At 44.2% G+C, this 19887-nt stretch overlaps 1 pseudogene; it reads right to left on the minus strand.

Annotated features, from left to right (window-relative positions):
• Positions 1–5766: 5766 nt before the first annotated feature.
• Positions 5767–9412, minus strand: LOC136158552 (large ribosomal subunit protein uL24 pseudogene; annotated as a pseudogene).
• Between the last annotated feature and the right edge of the window lie 10475 nt (positions 9413–19887).

Consider the following 19887-nt stretch of genomic DNA (forward strand, 5'->3'; position numbering starts at 1 on the left):
GAGGGATAAATATTATGATTAAAAAATAAAAGAGAATTGCTGCAACTAGAAAATGTCATCAAAATCAGTACTGAGCAAGATTGTACTTCACATTACTATAGACATGTATGAATGCTGGGTTGAGTGATTGTGAGCTGAGAGATTAAAATGTGTCTAGGAAATATACCATCTGAAAATTGGATTTTATTGGATCAGGTATCTATTTGTTCCTAGGTTTTTGTCCACTAAGAAACTTTGTCCAGTCATACCATAATTTTTAAAGGATTTTTTTAAGCAACCAAGAATTAGTTTTATTTATTTACTAATTTTATTTTTTGCCTGAGTGGCATGTGGGATCTTAGTTCCCTGACCAGGGATCGAACCTGCATCCCTTGAATTGGAAGCTCCTAATCTTGACTACTGGACAGCCAGGGGGGTCCCCTAGTGCCATAATTTTATCAAAGCTGTTGTGTCATTTTCAAACAAAGCATAATGGCCTCTCACATAAAGCCACAGAGATTTCTTTGAAAGACTGCAACATATGACTGTCCCTTCTAAGATCAATTAATTTCTTCTGAAGATAGAGAAGACAGAAAAACCCCAGATGCATAAATCAAAGTTGCTGATGTAACAAAAGCATGTGCAAGTCACATAATTTCCAAGAAGCTTGTAAAACCAACCGTAAGGTTAACGTCTGTATCAGAAGGTTGCTTTTGGCTGCAAGTGACAGGAGCCCACGAAATGCATAAAGGCATATACTGATAAAAGGCCTTCACATAAGAGGTCCAGTAGACCCCTGGCCACTGAGTCTCAAAATCAATTTGATTTCACATGGGAGGGGCAACAGTGCACCTTTCAAGTGCTCCTCAAGGCTGCCTGCACAGCCTCTGTGTGTCTTTGGTAGCCCAAAATCTGTTCCTGTTCTCCTTCCCTACATTAGTAAAATGGGCTCATTACATTGATGATAGACTATCTTTCTATTATTTATTTTTAAAATTTTTGATTGCTGTAGGTCTTTATTGCTGCATATAAGCTTTCTTTAGTTGCAGCTCAAGGGCTCAGTAGTTGTGGTACATGGGCTTAGTTGCCCCAAGGCATGTGGGATCTTCCCAGACTAGGAATCAAACCCATGTCCCCTGCATTGGCAGGCAGATTCTTATCCACTGGACCACTAGGGAAGTCCTGATGATAGAGTATTAATAGAGGAAGACTTGTCTCTGCTCAGGACACTTTGCAGACTCTGCTGGAACATGTTTGAGGGATAGGATGGGCGGTGAACCCACAAAAAAGTCAAGGCCAAGCATCACCATGTAGTTTTGGGGAGTCCTTTTGTCAGGTAAACTTCCCTTGTGGCTCAGCTGGTAAAGAATCCCCCTGCAGTAAACCTGGGTTTGATCCTTGGGTTGGGAAGATCCCCTGGAGGAGGGAAAGGTTACCTATTTCAGCATTCTGGCCTGGAGAATTCCATGGATTTTTATAGTCCATGGGGTGGTGAAGAGTAGGACACAAATGAGCTACTTTCACTTTCGGTAAGGTGCATACTGTCCCAGAAGCTGTGATGGATGGGGAGCAAGCCTTTCCAACCCCTAAGAATATGAAGAAGGTGTAAAACTTTGTGGGGGGTTGAGGTTTGGAGGACTTCTATTCCCCACCTGGCACAGTGCCTCCATCTCTTATACCACCTGCTAAAGCAAGGATTGAAGGCAGGAGGAGAAGGGGGCGACAGAGGACGAGATGGTTGGATGGCATCACCAACTCAAAGGACATGAATTTGAGCAAGCTCCAGGAATTGGTGATAGACAGGGAAGCCTGTCGTGCTGCAGTTCACGGGGTTGCAAAGATTTGGACACAACTGAGTGATTTAACTGAAAGTAAGGGCATGTATGGGACTGGGGATCAGAGTAACGAGCCACCTTTGAGAAGGCAAGACGCTAGTGAAGCAGATTAAAGCTCTGGGCATCCCCCAAGCAAGGCTTCCTTGGAGGTAGATGCCTCTGTGACTCTGGAAGGTATGAGGTGGGGACAGTCGCAGACAGCAAAAGGGAGTACCCCTAGGATTTTGGTCCCAGTTCTGAAAGGAGGCACAAACCCCATAAACCCGCAGAGAGCAGCAGTTCCTAGCACTGCACGCAGCGTTCTTCCAGGTGAAGTCTCTCACGAAGATCAGCAATCATGGTAGGACCCTCCCTTCCTGTTGAGGGGCAGACTGATAATTATGTGTCACCCACCCACATCTGCTGCAGCACTAACTCCCACTTTGACTAAGGGGCTTACCCCTCTGCAGCAGAGGGAACCCTGCCCTGCGAAATCCCCTGCCCCTAATTCTGCCCCTGTGGTCTATAGGGAGGGAGTGGGGGAGATTCCCTCTGATGCCCGGTGTACTGGTTGGGGTGACCGATCTACAGTCACTGTTCAGCTCAACACTGACACCATCTGGAGGGAAACAGGCATGAACCACAGCTACCAGTGAGCTCGTGAGCTCTGGCCGTTAACACTTTGCACTGACAGTTGGACTGTTCTAACCCTACGGCTTAGAAAATGGGAAGCTGGGGGGTGGATGATCATGAATAAGCACTGATGGGGTCAGGATATGTGGAAAGACATCTGGGTTTGCCTGCAAGAGCCTGAGTCAGTTCTCACTGTCCTCCATGTCCCGGCTCAGAGGATGTTGACGCCCCTGGCAACCAGGAAGCTGGTGCTGTAGCCCGGATATGAGCCCTAGCAATGCACACTTCAGTTGTGGTGTCCCCGTGGGATGGTGTATTGTCAATGATACTGGATTGCCCTTGAAATACACTGACTTGGTTAATGCAGATACAGCATGTCTTGTATGTTCTAAACAACCAAAGGATTCTGGGGCCATCCACTGGGAGGGAGCTCCCAGCAGGTGAGGAATTGGCAAATTGATTATATTGTCCCCTCCCTCTGAGTGAGGGCTCTAAACATGCCTTGGTTTGTGTGGACACTGCATCTGGCCTGACCCAAGTTTTTCCCGGTGGCTGCGTAAACCAGGCATTTACGGAATTAGAGAGGCTGAGTACCAGGGACAGATACCCTCACTGAGTAGGCAGGGGTGGGGGTCACATTTCAAAGGTCATGAAATGCAAGACTGGGTGAAGGAACTTGACATTGAATGAGGGTTCTGTCTCCTTTACAAACTGTAGGCAGAAGTGTTGGTAGAAATGGAAGAATGAAATATTAAAATAGCAGATTAAATTACTAACAGGTAAGATCACCTTGGTCAGGTGGATTAAAGGACTGGCCCAGCCTTTAATACATTTGAATGACAACCAGTAGGGCCTGTCGCCCCATCTGCCAGACCGGGGAACCCTGCTGAGACACCCAATGCCTTAAATGTATGGGAGTCATGAGAGATGGACATCACCCCGATTCTCACCATGGACCATGGGGCGCTGCTGGGTATGTGGGCAGCTGCCCCTCTCAGCTTGGTCAAGAGTGGCATGGTGGGTATCACCACTCCAGGGAGGGGATTGGAAGGCCCTAAAGCAGTATATTAAGGAAGGACAAGCCGGGACTAGTAGTCTTTTATTTTCCGTTTTGTGGAAAAATATTTGATATACAACATTGCATTAGTTTCTGATGTACAGCAAAGTGATTCAGTTATGTATGTAAGTGTATATATTGTTAGATTCTTTTCCATACAGATTATTACAAGATATTGAATATAGATCCTTGAGTTGTACAGTAAATTCTTGTTTTTTTAATCTATTTTATAAATAGTGGTACTTGCATGCATACTCGGTTGTGTCCAACTCTTTGTGACCCCATGGACTGTAGCCCACCAGTAACTCTGTCCATGGAATTTTCCAAACAAGGATACTGGAGTGGGTTGCCATTTCCTACACCCGGGAATCTTCCCGACTCAGGGATTGAACCCAAGTCTCTTGCATCTCCTGCATTGGCAGGAGGGTTCTTTACCACTTGCCCCACGTGGGAAGCCTGTCCAGTGAGGTACAATGACTAACTCGTGTGTGACCTAGGAACCATATCACGTTATACTTGGATGAAGTCACTGATGTGGAAAGTCTGAATCAGCCCTGGGCTTTTCTGCAGTGCATTTATGGGGCAGATGTGCTTGCTAAATTTTTATCACTGAAAACCTGAGTCACTGAAAATGAGATTCGGTTGTTTGTAACTAATTCTCATCCTGTGAATTAATGTTTCCTTTGAGTGGCCGGAAAAAGGCGCTGATGGAGTGCTGGCCTGAAGAAGCTGGTCTACGTACCCTTGGTTGGCAGAGAATCGGGGGGAGGTTGGGGAGGGGGTGCAGTTAACAAGACACCTTTCGACCTTGATTTGGTGCTGAAGGAAAGAGAGAGAATTGTGAATCTGATCAAGTCATGGCCACTGTGTTCATCTTTGCAGGAGGGATGGGTATTTCATATTAAAGGGATGTCAGGGAGAAATATAGTCATTTGAGATTTTATTTTTATTTTTGGCTGCCCTGGGTCTTCATTGCTACGAGTGGACTTTATTGCAGTGAGCTGGGGCAACGGTCTAGTCGCAGTGCACGGGTTTCTCATTGCTGTGGCTTTTTTCATCGTGGAGCACGGGCTCTAGGCACGCAGGCTTCAGTAGTTGTGGCACACGGACTTAGTTGCTCCTCGACCAGCGGAATCTTCCCAGAGCAGGGACTAAACCTGTGTCTCCTACAGCGGCAGACAGATTCTTAACTACTGGACCACCAGGGAAGTCTTGTTTTTATTTTAAATTGTGGTTAAAAAAAAAATAAATAAATAAAATAAATTGTGGTAAAATGCACAGAAGGTAAATGTTACCCTCTAGCTATGTTTAAGTGTAAATTTCAGCAGTGTCAAGTACTCTCTCTTTGTTGGGCAACTGTCACCACCATCCGTCTCGAGAACTCTTTTCATCTTGTAAAATCAAACCTCAATACCCATTTAACCACAACCCCTCATAACTCCCCTCTCCCCAGCCCCTGGCAACCAACATTCTGCCTTCTGTATCTGTGACTTTAACTACTCTAGGTATCTCCCATAAGTGGAGTTACAGCAGTGTTTGTCTTTTTTGTGACTGGGCTTATTTCACTTAGGATAATGTCCTTAAGCTTCACCCACATCTTAGCAACTGTCAGAATTTCCTTCCTTTTAAAGACTGAATAATACTCCGTTATATATATCACATTTTAGGGAGTTCCGTAGTGGTCCAGTGGTTAAGATTCTGTGGTCCCAACGCAGGGGGCCTGGGTTCACTCCCTGATCAGGGAACTAGGTCCCACATACCCCAATTAAAAGATCCCACATGCCAAAACTAAGACCTGGTTCAACCAAATAAATAAATATTAAAAATCAACAACAACAGTAAAACAATAGTTCAGGGATAAAACAGAGTCCTTGTCTCTCCTCAAGGAATATACCTAATGATCTGACACATATCTTTGAGTTGTTCTGCAGAAACTAAGACACCCACTCAGGCAGAGGATGGTGACCACATGCTGACTACAAGCACGTAGATTCCAGCTGGTTGCAACCAGAAGGTTGATGATTAAGATTCCTGAAACATCACCCTGCTACTTCACAGCCAACCAATTGGAGGAAAGTTCAGGAGCTGCACACCTCACTCCTAGTGTTGCCTTTAAAACCCTTCCCTGAAAGTCATTAGGGAGTTCACGTCTTTGAGCACAAGCTGTCCATTCTCCTTGTTTGATGCCCTGCAAGAAATGCTGTACTTTCCCTCCACCACAATCCAGTGTCAGCAGACTGGCTGTTCTGTGTGCTGGATGAGCAGAGAAGTCTATCCAGTGGGGACACAACTTTAGCCCCACTCGTAATCATGCTGAATGTGAGTACACACTGGTGAAGGCATGTTAGCTAGCTTTTCATGCCTTTATCCCCACCCTCCGCTCTGTTTCATTGTTTGTTGTTGTTCAGTTGCTAAGTTGTGTCTGACCCTCTGTGACCCCATGAACTACAGCGTGCCAGGTTTCCCTGTCCTTCACGATCTCCCAGAGTTTTTCGCTCATGTCCATTGAGTTGGTGACACCATCCAAACATCTCGTTTCCTTCTCCTCCTGCTCTCAGTCTTTCCCAGCATCAGATCTTTTCCAACGAGTCAGTTCTTCACATCAGGTAGTCAAAGTACTGGAGCTTCAGCATCAATCCTTTCAATGAATATTCAGGGTTGATCTCCTTCAGGACTGACTGCTTTTATCTCCTTGCTATCCAAGGGACTCTCAAGAGTCTGTTCCAGCACCACAATTTGAAAGCATCAGTTCTTTGGCACTCAGCCTTCTTTATGATCCAACTGTCACATCTGTACATAACTACTGGGAAAAGCCATAGCTTTGACTATACAGACCTTCATTGGCAAAGTGATGTCTCTGCTTTTTAATACTGTTTAGGTTTGTCATAGCTTTTCTCCCAAGGAGCAGGTGTCTTTTAATTTCATGGCTGCATTCATTGTCCGCAATGATTTTGGAGCCCAAGAAGAGAAAAATCTGTCACTGCATCCACTTTTCCCCTTCTATTTGCCATGAAGTGATGAGACCAGGTGTTTTTAGACAACCAACTTTTTTTTAAAGATTTTTTTTGGATGCGGGCCATTTTAAAAGTCTTTATTGAATTTGTTACAATATTGCTTCTGTTTTATATTTTGGTTTTCTGGTCGCAAGACATGTGGGATCTCAGCTCCCTGACCAGGGATTAAACCCATGCCCCCTGCATTGGAAGGCGAAGTTTTAACCACTGGTCCACTAGGAAAGTTCTGATAACCAATGTTTTAATTGCCAGCTCCAATTCTCTGTCAAACTAGCACTCCAAGGTGGGCATCTCTCTGTTCATTGTTGGACATCATAGGAGTTCCTTGGTCTGGGGAAATGACAATTAGCCATCCATATTGATGCAGTATTTTCTCTTCCAGTTCTTTCATAATGCTGTAAGCATTTTCATCTACCACTGAGTTAGCAAAGCCCAATCCAGAATCAATCTATTCTTGTCAGGACCCATCTGCTGCCCCCAGGGTTACCAGCATCCATCAGATTTACCAGCTATGTTTAGCACCTTCCCACCAGGGAAGCTGTCACAACACTATCTGCAGTCTCTGTCCCTCTTGCTGGCAGACAGAACAATCTTTTTGACATTTTGTGCCTTAGAAGGTGTGATACAAAGGAGTCCCCAAATAAGTCATCTTTGTTAGGTTCCCACATCAGCAAATCAAGACTTAAAACATTACTAATTACAGTTTCAATCTTCCCCAGGAATTCAACCTTTAACCAGCCAAACTGGAATTTCCTAATCAGCGTTAGGAATAAATCTGCTGATAAACTCCTTCTGTTCCCCCTTAGAAGGATGACCTTGCCTAAAACAAGTCTTTCTTTGATGATAATTTCCTTTTTTCTGTTCCCTCTCTGATTTTGAAACCTTTTCTTATCTGCAGCTTGACGAAGAAGCTCCTTTCTATTGCTACAGTCAGATGAGATGCTGACTGATTCATGAATTTTTTTCCCATTTTAACAGTTTTTAATGAAAGCTATAGACAAGATGACTTTACTCCTGCATCTTCTCAATTGTTTCTTCCTTATCTTTACGCTTTTCCTTTGTTACTTGGCAAGATTTGGCTTTATGTTAAAGGATCTTTGTGTGGTCTTTGCCAGTTTTAGACTGGTGATAACCACCTTGCTGGGCTGAATGCCCACATGGACAGTCCTGCCATTAGCCTTCTCCCACTGCACTTGTTCAGTGTAGATGGTGTATTTCTTCCTGTAAGCCTGGACTACTTTGCCAATTTGCTGCTCTTTGTAGTGCCCTTATGTAGCCTGAACTTCATCATCCTTTCAGATGGGTATGGATCGAACGTTGTACTTCTGTCTCAGCTCTTAGAAAGAGAAGACATCATCTCCCTGAGAATGTGGGAAGGTGCACTGAAATGCCTTTTTCAGTTCTTACTTCTGTAAGAAGTCACGAAGGGATTGAACTTCATTTTGGCCATTTTGGGTGAGGTCTTAGAAGGGAAAAGAATCATTTTATAAAGTCATTTAGATCTTTAGAATTTACTTGTTTGAATTTTTGTTATTGAACAGGTACAAAAACAGGTCTAGATTCAGCCCATCTCTGCATTGATACAGTGCCCTCACGTCCCCTCATTTCTGGACCCAACGGCCATCTCAAGAGGTCACATGGGGATATCTGCTTGTCAATTACAGTCACTTTCCAAACTTGGAAAGTAGTTCTTCCAGGGCATAGACATATCCTGATTTAATGCATTCCTCCAATTTTCATAGGATCACACCCCTTATGAGCATCCCCTTAACAGGCCAGGTTTCCTTTAACCTACCACCTGACCAAATGGACAGGCCATTGACCACTGCCTATGAGGCATTAAAAACCCAAACGATGGTCCAGTGACTAAGACTCCGTGCTCCCAGTGCAGGGGACCTGGGTTCAATCCCTGGTCAGGGAACTAGATCTCACATGCCACAACAAAAACCTGGCACAGCCAAATAAATAAATATTTAAGAAAACAAAACAAAAACCCAAACATAGGGACTTTTAAACATGGGTCAACTCCTCCATCACTGTCTGGAAAACAGCATGCAATTCAACATACCAGGCTGTTCTCTTCTTACCTTCTTCAATCAGACCGGTAGCCTTCCAACAAGAATCTTGTCCATTTATCTTGGAACGGCTATCCACAAACCAAAGTGCTCTTTGTCTGTCAGTGGAGAGCTGTGTATGGGGCACTGACCAAGAGACAGTAGAATCCATCAGCTCCTCACACGGTTCCAGAGTCAATCCTGAAGCAGTGGGGCTGCGGGAAAGTCTCCCTGCTGGTGAATTTATTTCTTCCTTGCATTCTCCCCCAAACTGAGACCCTAGATAAGCAATATCCATTTCACTATGAAGCTATTCCAAATTGGGAAAGGAGTACAGCAGGGCTGTATATTGTCACCCTGCTTATTTAACTTATATGCAGAGTACATCATGTGAAATGCCAGGCTGGATGAAGCACAAGCTGGAATCAAGATTGCCAGAAAAAATATCAATAACCTCAGATATGTAGAGACACCACCCTTATGGCAGAAAGCAGAGAGGAACTAAAGAGCCTCTTGATGAAAGTGAAAGAGAAAAGGGAAAAAGCTGGCTTAAAACTCAACATTCTAAAAACTAAGATCATGGCATCTGGTCCCATCACTTCATGGCAAATAGATGGGGAAACAGTGGAAACAGTGACAGACTTTATATTCTTAGGCTCCAAAATCACTGCAGATAGTGACTGAAGCCATGAAATTAAAAGATGCTTGCTCCTGGGATGAAAAGCTATGACCAACCTAGACAGCATATTAAAAAGCAGAGACATTACTTTGTCAACAAAGGTCTGTACAGTCAAAGCTATGGTTTTTCCAGTGGTCATGTATGGATGTGAGAGTTGGACATAAAGAAAGCTGAGTGCTGAAGAACTGTGATGTTGGAGAAGACTCTTGAGAGTCCTTGTACTGTGAGGAGATCAAACCTGTCCATCCTAAAGGACACCGGTCCTGAATATTCATTGGAAGGACTGATGTTGTAGCTGAAGCTATAATACTTTGGTCACCTGATGTGAAGAACTGACTCACTGGAAAAGACCCTGATGCTGGGAAAGATTGAAGGTGGGAGGAGAAGGGAACGGCAGAGGACCAGATGGTTGGATGGTATCACTGGCTCAGTGGACATGGTCCACTCAAACATGAGTTTTAGCAAGCTCTGGAAGTTGGTGATGGACAGGGAAGCCTGGCGTGCTGCAGTCCATGGGGTCACAGAGAGTCAGACACGACTGAGCGACTGAACTGAACAGAGGAAGCTATCCTGGGCATGGCCATGTTCATTAGATTATTTTAACTCTCTAGGCTTAAGTCCCAGTAGGCATTGCTCATAAGGTTTTTCCATAAGCCCCAGCTAGGTTCCATGTAAGGTTATTTCACACAGGGCTATCATAGGGAGAATCTGCCCCCACCAACACCCTGGCTTCTATTGTACAATGTGTGGGTTCAGGGAATCTTCCTGGTTTCCGTTTAGCATGTCCAATTAGCATTACTTGAAGGGAAGATTTATATGTCTTCTATTTTACACAATACTAGTTGGGGAAATATTCCTATGAGATTCAACATGGGAATATAACCCTGGAGTTCCAGTGGTTAAGGATCCACCTTCCAATTTGGGGGATGCTAGTTCAATCCCAGGTAGAGGAACTAAGGTCCCACATGTGGGTCAACTAAACCTGCAAGCCGAAACTACAGAGCCTGTACACTCTGGAGGCCATATGCCACAACCAGAGAAGCCTGCACACTGCAATAAAGATCTCGTTTGTTGCAACTAAGACCTGATACAGCCAAATACATACTTTTTTTTTTTTTAAACAAGACTTCCCTGGTGGACCAGTGGTTAAGAATCCACCTGCTAAGGACGGGAACACGGGTTTGATCCCTGCTCTGGGAGGATCCCACATGCTGTGGAGCAACTAAGTCCATGCGTCACAACTACGGAGCCCATGCTCTAGAGCCTGTGAGTTGCAACTTGAGAGTAGCTACCCCTCACTGCAACTAGAAAAAGGCAGGGAGCAGCAACTAAGACCCATCACAGCCAAAAATGAAAAAAAAAAAAGTAATCACTATAAAGACTTCAAACCCACCAGTTCTCCTACAAACTTTTACCTTACATTCCTTTTTTTAAAAATTGTACTTCGCTGTGCATTGCAAATATTGAAAGGTTTTTTTGTTTGTTTGTTTGTTAGCAAATTGAAGGTTTGTGGTACCCCTGTGTGTTATATATTTATCGGCACTCTTTTCCCAACAGCATTTGCTCACTTTGTGTCTCTGCCTTACATTCCTAACTGCAGCCTCCATTAGGACTTCATCCACCATTCTAGATAGGAAAAGTGTTCTACTGCCAAAGGTAATATCCAGTCCCATAGAGGGAGACACAACTTCTTTATGTAAAGCCTGTTTCAGCATTCCAACTTTCATAATCCTATCAATCATTACAAGTTTACATTCTCGTCATCTAATTGCTGCCTGTGTAGGAGCTTCACCAATTGATGTGGTTTCCATCTCAAGGAGTCCTGGAACCTTCTCCACCCTCTGATCACTTGGCCCGCTCTTGTGCCAAAGGCTTTTGGTCATCGGTGAGGGATTGAACCAAAGCCCTTTTGTCAATCTTTAACCTGATAAACCCATCTAACCACTGTACCAAGCAATGACTGGTCAGGATTCTCATCATCATTTCTGCAATCTGACTTTTTCCTTTTCCCCTCTTTTCTCGTTTTTCATTATTTAGAGAATACTTTGTTAGTTTCTGTAATCAAATCCATGTAGATAAGACCTTACATATTTAATACAGATGGAAAAATTTATGCTTAATGTTTCTAATCCAGATGGTTGCCAACTTTTTCAATTTCTCCAAAATCATCTTAGGATTTCCTTCTGCTGGGACGAGTCTCATGACTCTCCCCTTTCTGTTTCCTCTTCATTTGTTTCCTATCAATATTTGCTTATTCACCTTAATTCTTAATAACTGCTTAAATTTTTTCACTCTGTTGGGATGTCCCTTGAATCTCCCCTCAGCCTCTTCTCATTCTCTTGTTAATTAACTTAATATTTTTATTACCATCTGTGAAACTGAGTCTTCCAAATTCCCTTACTGACTAATCTCTTAATGCAAAACTTAATTTCCCATTTCATGCCCTCTAGGATTTAGTGACTAAAGAGAGAACCTCAATTCTGTGCTAACCGAACACGAATCAGCCAGAGTCACATGACTAAAATTTGGCTTCTGTCGATAACATTGTTAATGTACTTAAATTGCTATTATAGATAAAATCATCAATGTACAAACTCAGGTTGTTTCTCCAGGGCAAGATAAACTAACAGACTCCCGAGTCATATGAACCTCCTGACCAGAGAATCCTACACCAGAGACATCCCAACTTCCAAAACTATGATTAAGAAATGTCACAAGGGCTCAGTGGTAAGAAACCTGCCAGTGCAGGAGACACGGGTTCGATCCCTGGTCTGGGAAGATCCCACATGCCACGGGGCAATCAGGCCAGGGCTCCACAACTACTGAGCCTGTGTTCTAGAGCCTGAGAGCTGAAACTACGAAGCCCGTATGCCTCAATTCTTGAAACCCGCATGCTATAGAGCACCAGCTCCACAACAAGAGAATCCACCAAAATGAGAAAGCTTCACACACAACTAGAGAAAGTGAACGTGCAGCAACCAAGACCCAGCACAGCCAAAAATAAATAAATTTTTTAAATTATTTTTTAAAAAAGAAATGTCACAAGAGATGATTAATCCCAGCTTCTTTGTTCGTCACCTTAGGGGAAAACAACAACAACAACAAAACCAAACCCTTTAATTCAAAGACCAGGTTGGAATGGATCTGAGGCTTGTCTGCCATTCCCTCGCTTAGCGCCCTGCAATAAATCCTTACCTTGCTGCAAACACCTGTTGTCACAGCTTGGCTTTCTGTGCCGTGGGTTCCTGAGCCCTTTACTTGGTTGCATCTGTAAGACCTATGAAGGAAAGCTGGGACAGGAAATTCAATAAAGCTTCCTGCACTGTATTTTGGTTTTGCAACAATTGCATTATAGGGGGTGCCCGTGTGAAAGGGTCTCTTCTAACCTCAGCATTTACCATGACCTGGGTAATGGGCCTGTTCATCAGCTAAATATCTCAGTCATCACAAAGCCCACCCCACATGGTTTACATTCATATACATCAGCTGCTTCATTTGGGGTGTTCATTTGGCGTCCATGGGCTTCCCAAGTGGCTCTGTGGTAAAGAATCTGCCTGCCAATACAGGAGATGCGGGTTCGATCCCGCCACAACTACTGAGCCTGTGCTCTAGATCCCGGGAGCTGCCACTACAGAGCCTACATGCCCTAGAGCTTGTGCTCCGTATTAAGAGAAGCCATCACAGTGAGAAGCCCGAGTACCACAACTAGAGAAAGCCCGGGTGCAGCAACGAAGACCCAACACAGCCAAAAATGAATAAATAAAAAACAGTAGTCATTGATCATGCAAGTTTAAGACTGCTTTGCTGGAACTTTTTATAAGGAACCTCAAATGGACTTTAAAAAACTCTCGAGGCCAGGAAGGTCAAGCCAAAGTCCAAGCAGTCCTTCAAGCTATCGGGTCACAGCTGAGTCAGTACCGGGCCATAGCTGAGTCTATGCATCTCTCTCTCAAGTTTATTTATTTATTATCTAAGTCTTTGGGTATCTCAGAGCCACACCAGTACCTAAAAGGATATTTCACTTGGTTGGAGATCACGCAATATTTAACAGTTTGCCTCACTGCATAAAAATTTTCTGGACGTTTTGGCAGGTGAACTACTGTCAACCTAACTCGTTCTGTGACCAACTTATCCTGCCATATGTGACACTGGGATCGTTGAGTTAGGTGGCAGGAAACGGCTTAATCCGTTCCCACCATTTTTTGCAACTTTTTGGCTTCTGAGATTCCCAGCAGTCTTTATCTCTTGTGCTCACCAACAGAAACTGACAGTAAGTGAGGACCTAGAACTGTGGACGCCACCAGTAGTCAAAAGACTAGGGACTGGTGGAGGGGACTTTCTTGGTGGTCCAGTGGTTAAGAGTCTACCTTCCAATGCAGGGAACACAGGTTCAATCCCTGATCAGGGAACTAAGATCCCACCTCCCAAGGGGCCACTAAGCCTGCTTGCTGCAACTAGAAGACCCAGTACAGCCTTTTTTTTTTTTTTAAAGAGGCATTCTTTTAAAAAAAAAAAAAAAAAAAGCTAGGAACTAGGGAAAGGGTTGAACCAGCAGTCTTCAAAGAATGTGGACTGCAAACAGATTCCAAACAAATGGGGAACTAAAGACTAAACTGCCAGCAGTTCCCAGCGTGGAGTCTGAGGTCAGAATGAAGGGCTGAGTTTAGAAGGTACTGCAGGCTGGCCAACCTTGAGCCTCTTTTAATCTCCGGGAGACTCTGGAGCTATCTGAGCCCAAGTGGCATCAAGGCCATGCCCCTTCTTGGGGGGAGGGGCACTCATCCCTCCAACACTGACCAGTCCGTGTTCACGAGTTCCAACATGCAGACATTTCATTCCCAACTCGATTCCGGAAATCTGGACTCAGATTCTCAGCTGAACCGCTTCATTTCATCTGTGGAAATGAAGGTGACGGAGAGGCAAGAGCAGCTTATGCTGTGTGCTCCAAAGCCAGACTTTTAGAAAGGGAATTGGGTTCCTAACATCAAGTTGTTGAGTTCAGAAGTTACACTTTGAGTGATGGGGAGCCACCGAAGATGGATGAAGATGAGCGCCTGGCTCAGAACTGTATTTTATAGAGGTCATCAGTGGTTAGCAGACAAACGGAGACTGGAACCTGAGGCTCTTGTTCATGGATTTCTAGGTAGAAATTCCAAGTCAGGTCCTCAGAGGGCACAGCAGGGATCCTGTCCTGGGATTTCCAGGTGTAGCCTTGATAAGACCAATGCCTCCTCCCCCGCAAGGTGATTTGTGCAAACACACTGCATCCTCCCAATGGCAGAAAGCGGTTGATCCCAGCTCCCCTCGCTTGGAATGCTTCTTCCCCATCAGGCCTGACGGGGGTAAGAGGAAGAAGGCCAGGGAACCTCTCAGCGCAGAGCAGATCCAAAGGACAACAGGAGGTAGTATCTTATTGCACAACTTGGGGGCCTCCTGTTTCATTTTCTAGGACAGTCTGTCCATTTGCTCCCTTCATTATTTCCTTGCGCTGACGTTTGAAGAAACCAAACTGCTGAGGGAGGAAGGAGAAAGAAAATCGCTGGGGGTCAGTGTAGGAACCCCACCTGAGGCTGCCCAGGCCCATCTGGAGACCCGGGACCAGCCTGCCCCCTCCCTGGCTGGCTGTTCTCACTTCCGCTCCACTCACTCCCTTGCCAGCCTTATCCAAATTCTAGACCCTCAGAAGGGCTCCCCCAGACACCTCAGCTTGTCCCCTGAGTGTCTCCACCCAGAAAGTCACAACTGAACAATCCCACTGAGCCGCAGACTCACAGGCGTGGTGTGTCCCGTTTGTGGGTCCCCTGCAAACAAGTGTGACAACCCCAGCATACACGCCAGCAAGCAGGCTCCCAGCTTGCACTTGCCTGGGCTGGGGGGTGTGCAGGACTGAAGGTGAGTGTGAAACCCTGGGCAGGAGGATGTCACCCAGGAGGCCTGTGGTGGGACCAGCGGTGGGGGTGGGGTGACCCGGGCTAAGTCACCTGGGCCTGTTTCATGTCACAAGTGCATAGATCTCTCAAAAGCAGGGGTTTGCGTCTGGTGTTGATGACACACAATAGGGGCCCAATATCTCTTTGTTGAATGACAAGTGAATTTACAGAAAGTCATCACAGCACCTTGCCTGGAACACAGCAGCTGCTAGGAAGGTATTTGTGGAAGGAAGGTGTCTGCTCAAGCCCCTGACTTGACCCCTTAGCGTCACACACCATGTGCGCCCCTCCCTGGGCAGCACGGAAGCCCTTTTCCTTTCATCCAACTTTTCCCTGATCCCCAGCCTCTGCAACCAGCAGGTCATCTCCTTCTGTCCTTCCCAAAGGAGCCTGGGAAAGGAAGGAGGGATGGTTATAAATGCCCCGCTGGGTGTCAATCTGTTCTTGGGATGAGGAATCATCCTGCCCCGATGCCAAGGGTTAAGCCCAAAGCCATAGACCTGTCAATGTTTACTGAAGCCTCCCCACCTCCATGACAGGAGGCCCAGGGGCCCCCTCCCCACCTCCTCGGAAACTCACACAGCCTCAGGACACAGAACCTCGGGGAGGCCCCTGATGAGATTCTGCCTTGCATCAGGGTAACACTGCTCCCCCATAAGGCGATAAGAACCTTGAAAACAAGGTCACATCTCAGGTGTCTTAGGGGACCTGGGACAATCTTGAGGCTTTTTAAAAAATACTGATTTATTAATTTGGTTGAACCAGGTCTAAGTTGCAGAAGGTGAACTTTTTAGTTGTGGCATGTGGGATCTAGCTCCCTGACCAGGGATCCAACCTGGGTTCCCTGCACTGGGACACAGTGTCTTAGCCACTGGACCACCAGGGAAGTCTAATCTTGAGACTTTTAAGAAAGGCTTCTGAGAACTTTAGCCTCTAATGGATGTAGGTTGTATTGATAATAATTTCACAATTGTTATTATCATCAATAGCCCACAATAAGCACTTGATTGATTAGTAAGTGCTGCTAGAAGTGTCATCTACCAATTGAGAGGGTGGCGATGAAACTTAAACTTGGCCACTGTTCAGCTCCAACAGAGAGAGAATTCCTCCCGCCCCACAGCGTGATGGGCGAGGACCCCTTGAAGGTCATGATGTGGCACCTGCTGATCACGGTGTAGACAGCATACTTCACGGGCAGCTCCAGCTGGAAGGCGGCTTGGGGCTGTGATTCTCACTGGAAAAGAGGAGGATCCCAGCTGGCAAGTTCCCCAGGGGAGGAGACTGAGGGGGAGGGGGCGCTGCCCTGCGCCTGGCCCAGCTCACCTGCTCACATTGGCGGCTAGAAGCAGCTCGTCTCCCAGGGTGGCCGTGGGGGCGACGTGAAAGGTGACCGTGAAGGTGATCTGGGGAGGAGGCAGAAATGGGAGGCGGTCACCGAGGAGGCGACCGAGGAGGTGTGGGCAGAAGTGAGGCTGACCTGGGTCACATTTACTTTATTTCATTCCAATCTTAGCCAGTCCTGACCACACATAAAATCCCTTTCCAAAGATTTCTTTTTCATAAATCTTTTTTTTACACTCAAAACACACATCCTACTTTTCTTGCATACAGAGATGTTTTCTCTATTACTTCTTTTGGCTTTAATCACATATATTAGAATTTCTAACCTTTACAAATCTTTAATTTTTACTGAAAATTAAAAAGTAAGCAATCATGAACTGTCTTCTCCATTAGCATTTTGGGGATTGGCAGACTTATAAGTACCTTTTATAATTTTAGAAATAGGTGCTTTCTCATAGAAAAGTTCTCAGCACAGCACCCAAATATTGTAAGTTTTCATGTAAAAGGAAGCCAAAAGTATATAAACCTGCATTCTCTAATCATTGTTTCAGTATTTTATCTTATTTGAGAATGATCTAGATAGTCAATGACTAGCCATCACTTAGAGTTTCCCAGGTGGCACTAATGTTAAGAACCCACCTACCAATGCAGGAGACATAAGAACATCTTTGAACTAGCAAGATCCTTTTGAGGAAGGCAAGGCAACCCACTCCAGTATTCTTGCCTGGAGAATCCCATAGACAGAGGAACCTGGTGGGCTACAGTTCATGGGGTCACAAAGAGTCAGATATGACTGAAGCGATTTTGCATGCATCCATCATTTGATTTAACTTAGCATATCTTTAAGGTTTCAGGTTACCAAAAAGATTTGGAGAAACTATTTTAAAAGTTCGCCCAGAAACTTTTTGTCTCACTTGCAACCATTTAGTTCATTTGTTTAGATTATCTATGTAAATATTGTCATACCAAGTTATTTTTCTTGCTGACAAATTTTGTGACAGAGAAACATGAACTGTTTTGATTAATAAACCCAGTTGGATGGAATAAAATTTGTATGTCTACATGATACATGTTGATCACTGTTGATCACTCTAAAGACATGCTTGTTTTAATTTAACCACAAGCCATAAACTAGCTTTTGTTTAGTCAAGATTAATCTCACATCAAGTAAACGTGAAAGTCATTTGGGCAAGTTTCTGTTAAATTTAAACTCATGTTAGTGCTTTTTATTTTTAAACCAATTAAATAGAGCTCTTTTACAAATTAATTTTAGTAATACCAACTGCAGGTGAAAAATAGCACATATCTACAACACATATATATAGATACTTCTGAACACACAGACATGCAAGAAGAGACCTTGCAGTTTCAGTTTAATATTTTAGTCATGAAACAGGCATAAGAATGTAAAATGTGCTAGTTATAAAACAAGTTAGATCTAAGTCATTTTTCTATCAGAGTAAGTTAAGATTACCAGCTCAGATGGCTAAAGCCTTTCACTAATATTTGTGGAGAAACACTTAAAAGATTTTTTTATTACCTCTTTTTCATTCTGTTCTCTTTCTGATAAGAAGTTTCTCCCCACAGTTTTCATTTCAAAGAATTGACTATCTGGTCCTAGAGAAAATGGGGTCAAAAATTTATATTACAAAGGCATAGAAAAAACGTCCAAGTTTTCTTCAAGAAATTTTGGGATTTATTTCCCTGTTATCAAAGTCCTAGACTAATTATTATTTAAACTTTCCTTCTTTTCTTAAGTGTAGGACACATTCTGTCTCCAGTGTCCCAATCTCTTACAGTATTTGTAAGCATTTAAAGATCACAGACTTCCCTGAGGGGCCAATGATTCAGACTCCACGCTTCCACTGCAAGGGGTGCACGTTCAATCCCTGGCCAGTGAATTAAAATCCCATGGACCACTCAGTACTGCCAAAAGTTTTAAAAAATTAAAAATAAATAAATAAAAATGAAAAAGAAGACTTTGAGGGATGGTAAAGTTTTCTAGAGTTGCGTTCACAGTTTTATAAAGATGTGTAAGATAAAGACAGCTTCTTTCACTTTATGAAGTATTTAGCTCAGGCGGTAAAGAGTCTGCCTGCAATGCAGGAGACCAGGGTTCGATGCCTGGGTTGGGAAGATCCCTTGGAGAAGGAAATGGTAACCCACTCCAGTATTCTTGGCTGGAGAATTCCATGCATAGAGGAGCCTGGCGGGCTACAGTCCATGGGGTTGCAAAGAGTCAGATACGACTGAGTGACAAACCCTTCACTTCACTTAAAAGATATCATAGCTTGATAAGCCCACCCAACTACATTATCCCCAACTTGTCTACTCCCTCTGGGTATATAGCTTTATTTTAGTTTAGGGGAGAAGGCCTAAAACAAATTCCTATCAGCCTCTGAATATCAGCTTCTAATTTCTGGCAACTTTAAAAACATATTACTTTTAATTTTAGTTCCCACTTGGCTGTTTAAGAGAATAATGTAGTAGTTTACCAGAAAATCTCTCAGGGTCTCGTCAGCTCTGGATGGGAGCCCTCCTTCAACACCATTAACTTGGTGGATTTTTGTTTATGGCCTTGAAGTCTCTTCAGAGTGGAAAGACAATTCAGATAGAGGATTAGAATGAGATATCAAATTAAAGGAGGAAAGGGACTCCCCTGGATGGTCCAGTGGTTAAGACTCCATGCTTCCACTGCAGGGGGCACGGGTTAAATCACTGGCCAGGGAACTAAGATCCCACATGCCACTTGGCCAAAAAAAAAAAAATTAAAGGAGGGGAAAAGGAAGCAGTAAGATCCATCTCATAGTCTTTTAAGTACATCTTATTTCTTCAATATTTTATTAGTTTCTTGCGACGAAACTTTCAAGGAAGCTATTTGAGGATTTCAAAGTATTCTTCTGGGAGCGTCTGTATACCAATTAAAATGGGTATCATATTCTGTTTAAGAACTATTACTTTTTTTAACACAATTTTTAAAAGTTGCACTCCATTTACAGCTATTACAAAATATTGACTCTATTCCCTCTGTTGTAAAATACATTCTTGCAGCCTTATAGCTAGTAGTTTATACCTTCCACTCTGCCACCCTTATATTGCCATTTCCCCGTCCCCCACACTGGTAACCACTAGTTTGCTCTCTATATCTGAAGTTTTACCCTTATTTGCAGCTAGTCTTGTTTGAGCAGAAGGCTAGTGTGGTCAGCTGACTTGTGTGGTCAGTTGCTCAGTCATGTCTGATTCTTTGCAATCCCATGGACTGTAGCCCACCAGGCTCCTCTGTCCATGGGATTGTCTAGGCAAGAATACTGGAGTGCGTTGCTGTTTTCTCCTCCAGGGGAACTTTCCCACCCAGGGATCGAACTCATGTCTCTCGAGTCTCGTGC

This window comes from Muntiacus reevesi, chromosome 2, assembly GCF_963930625.1.
Source record: "Muntiacus reevesi chromosome 2, mMunRee1.1, whole genome shotgun sequence".
NCBI classification, from domain to species: Eukaryota; Metazoa; Chordata; class Mammalia; order Artiodactyla; family Cervidae; genus Muntiacus; species Muntiacus reevesi.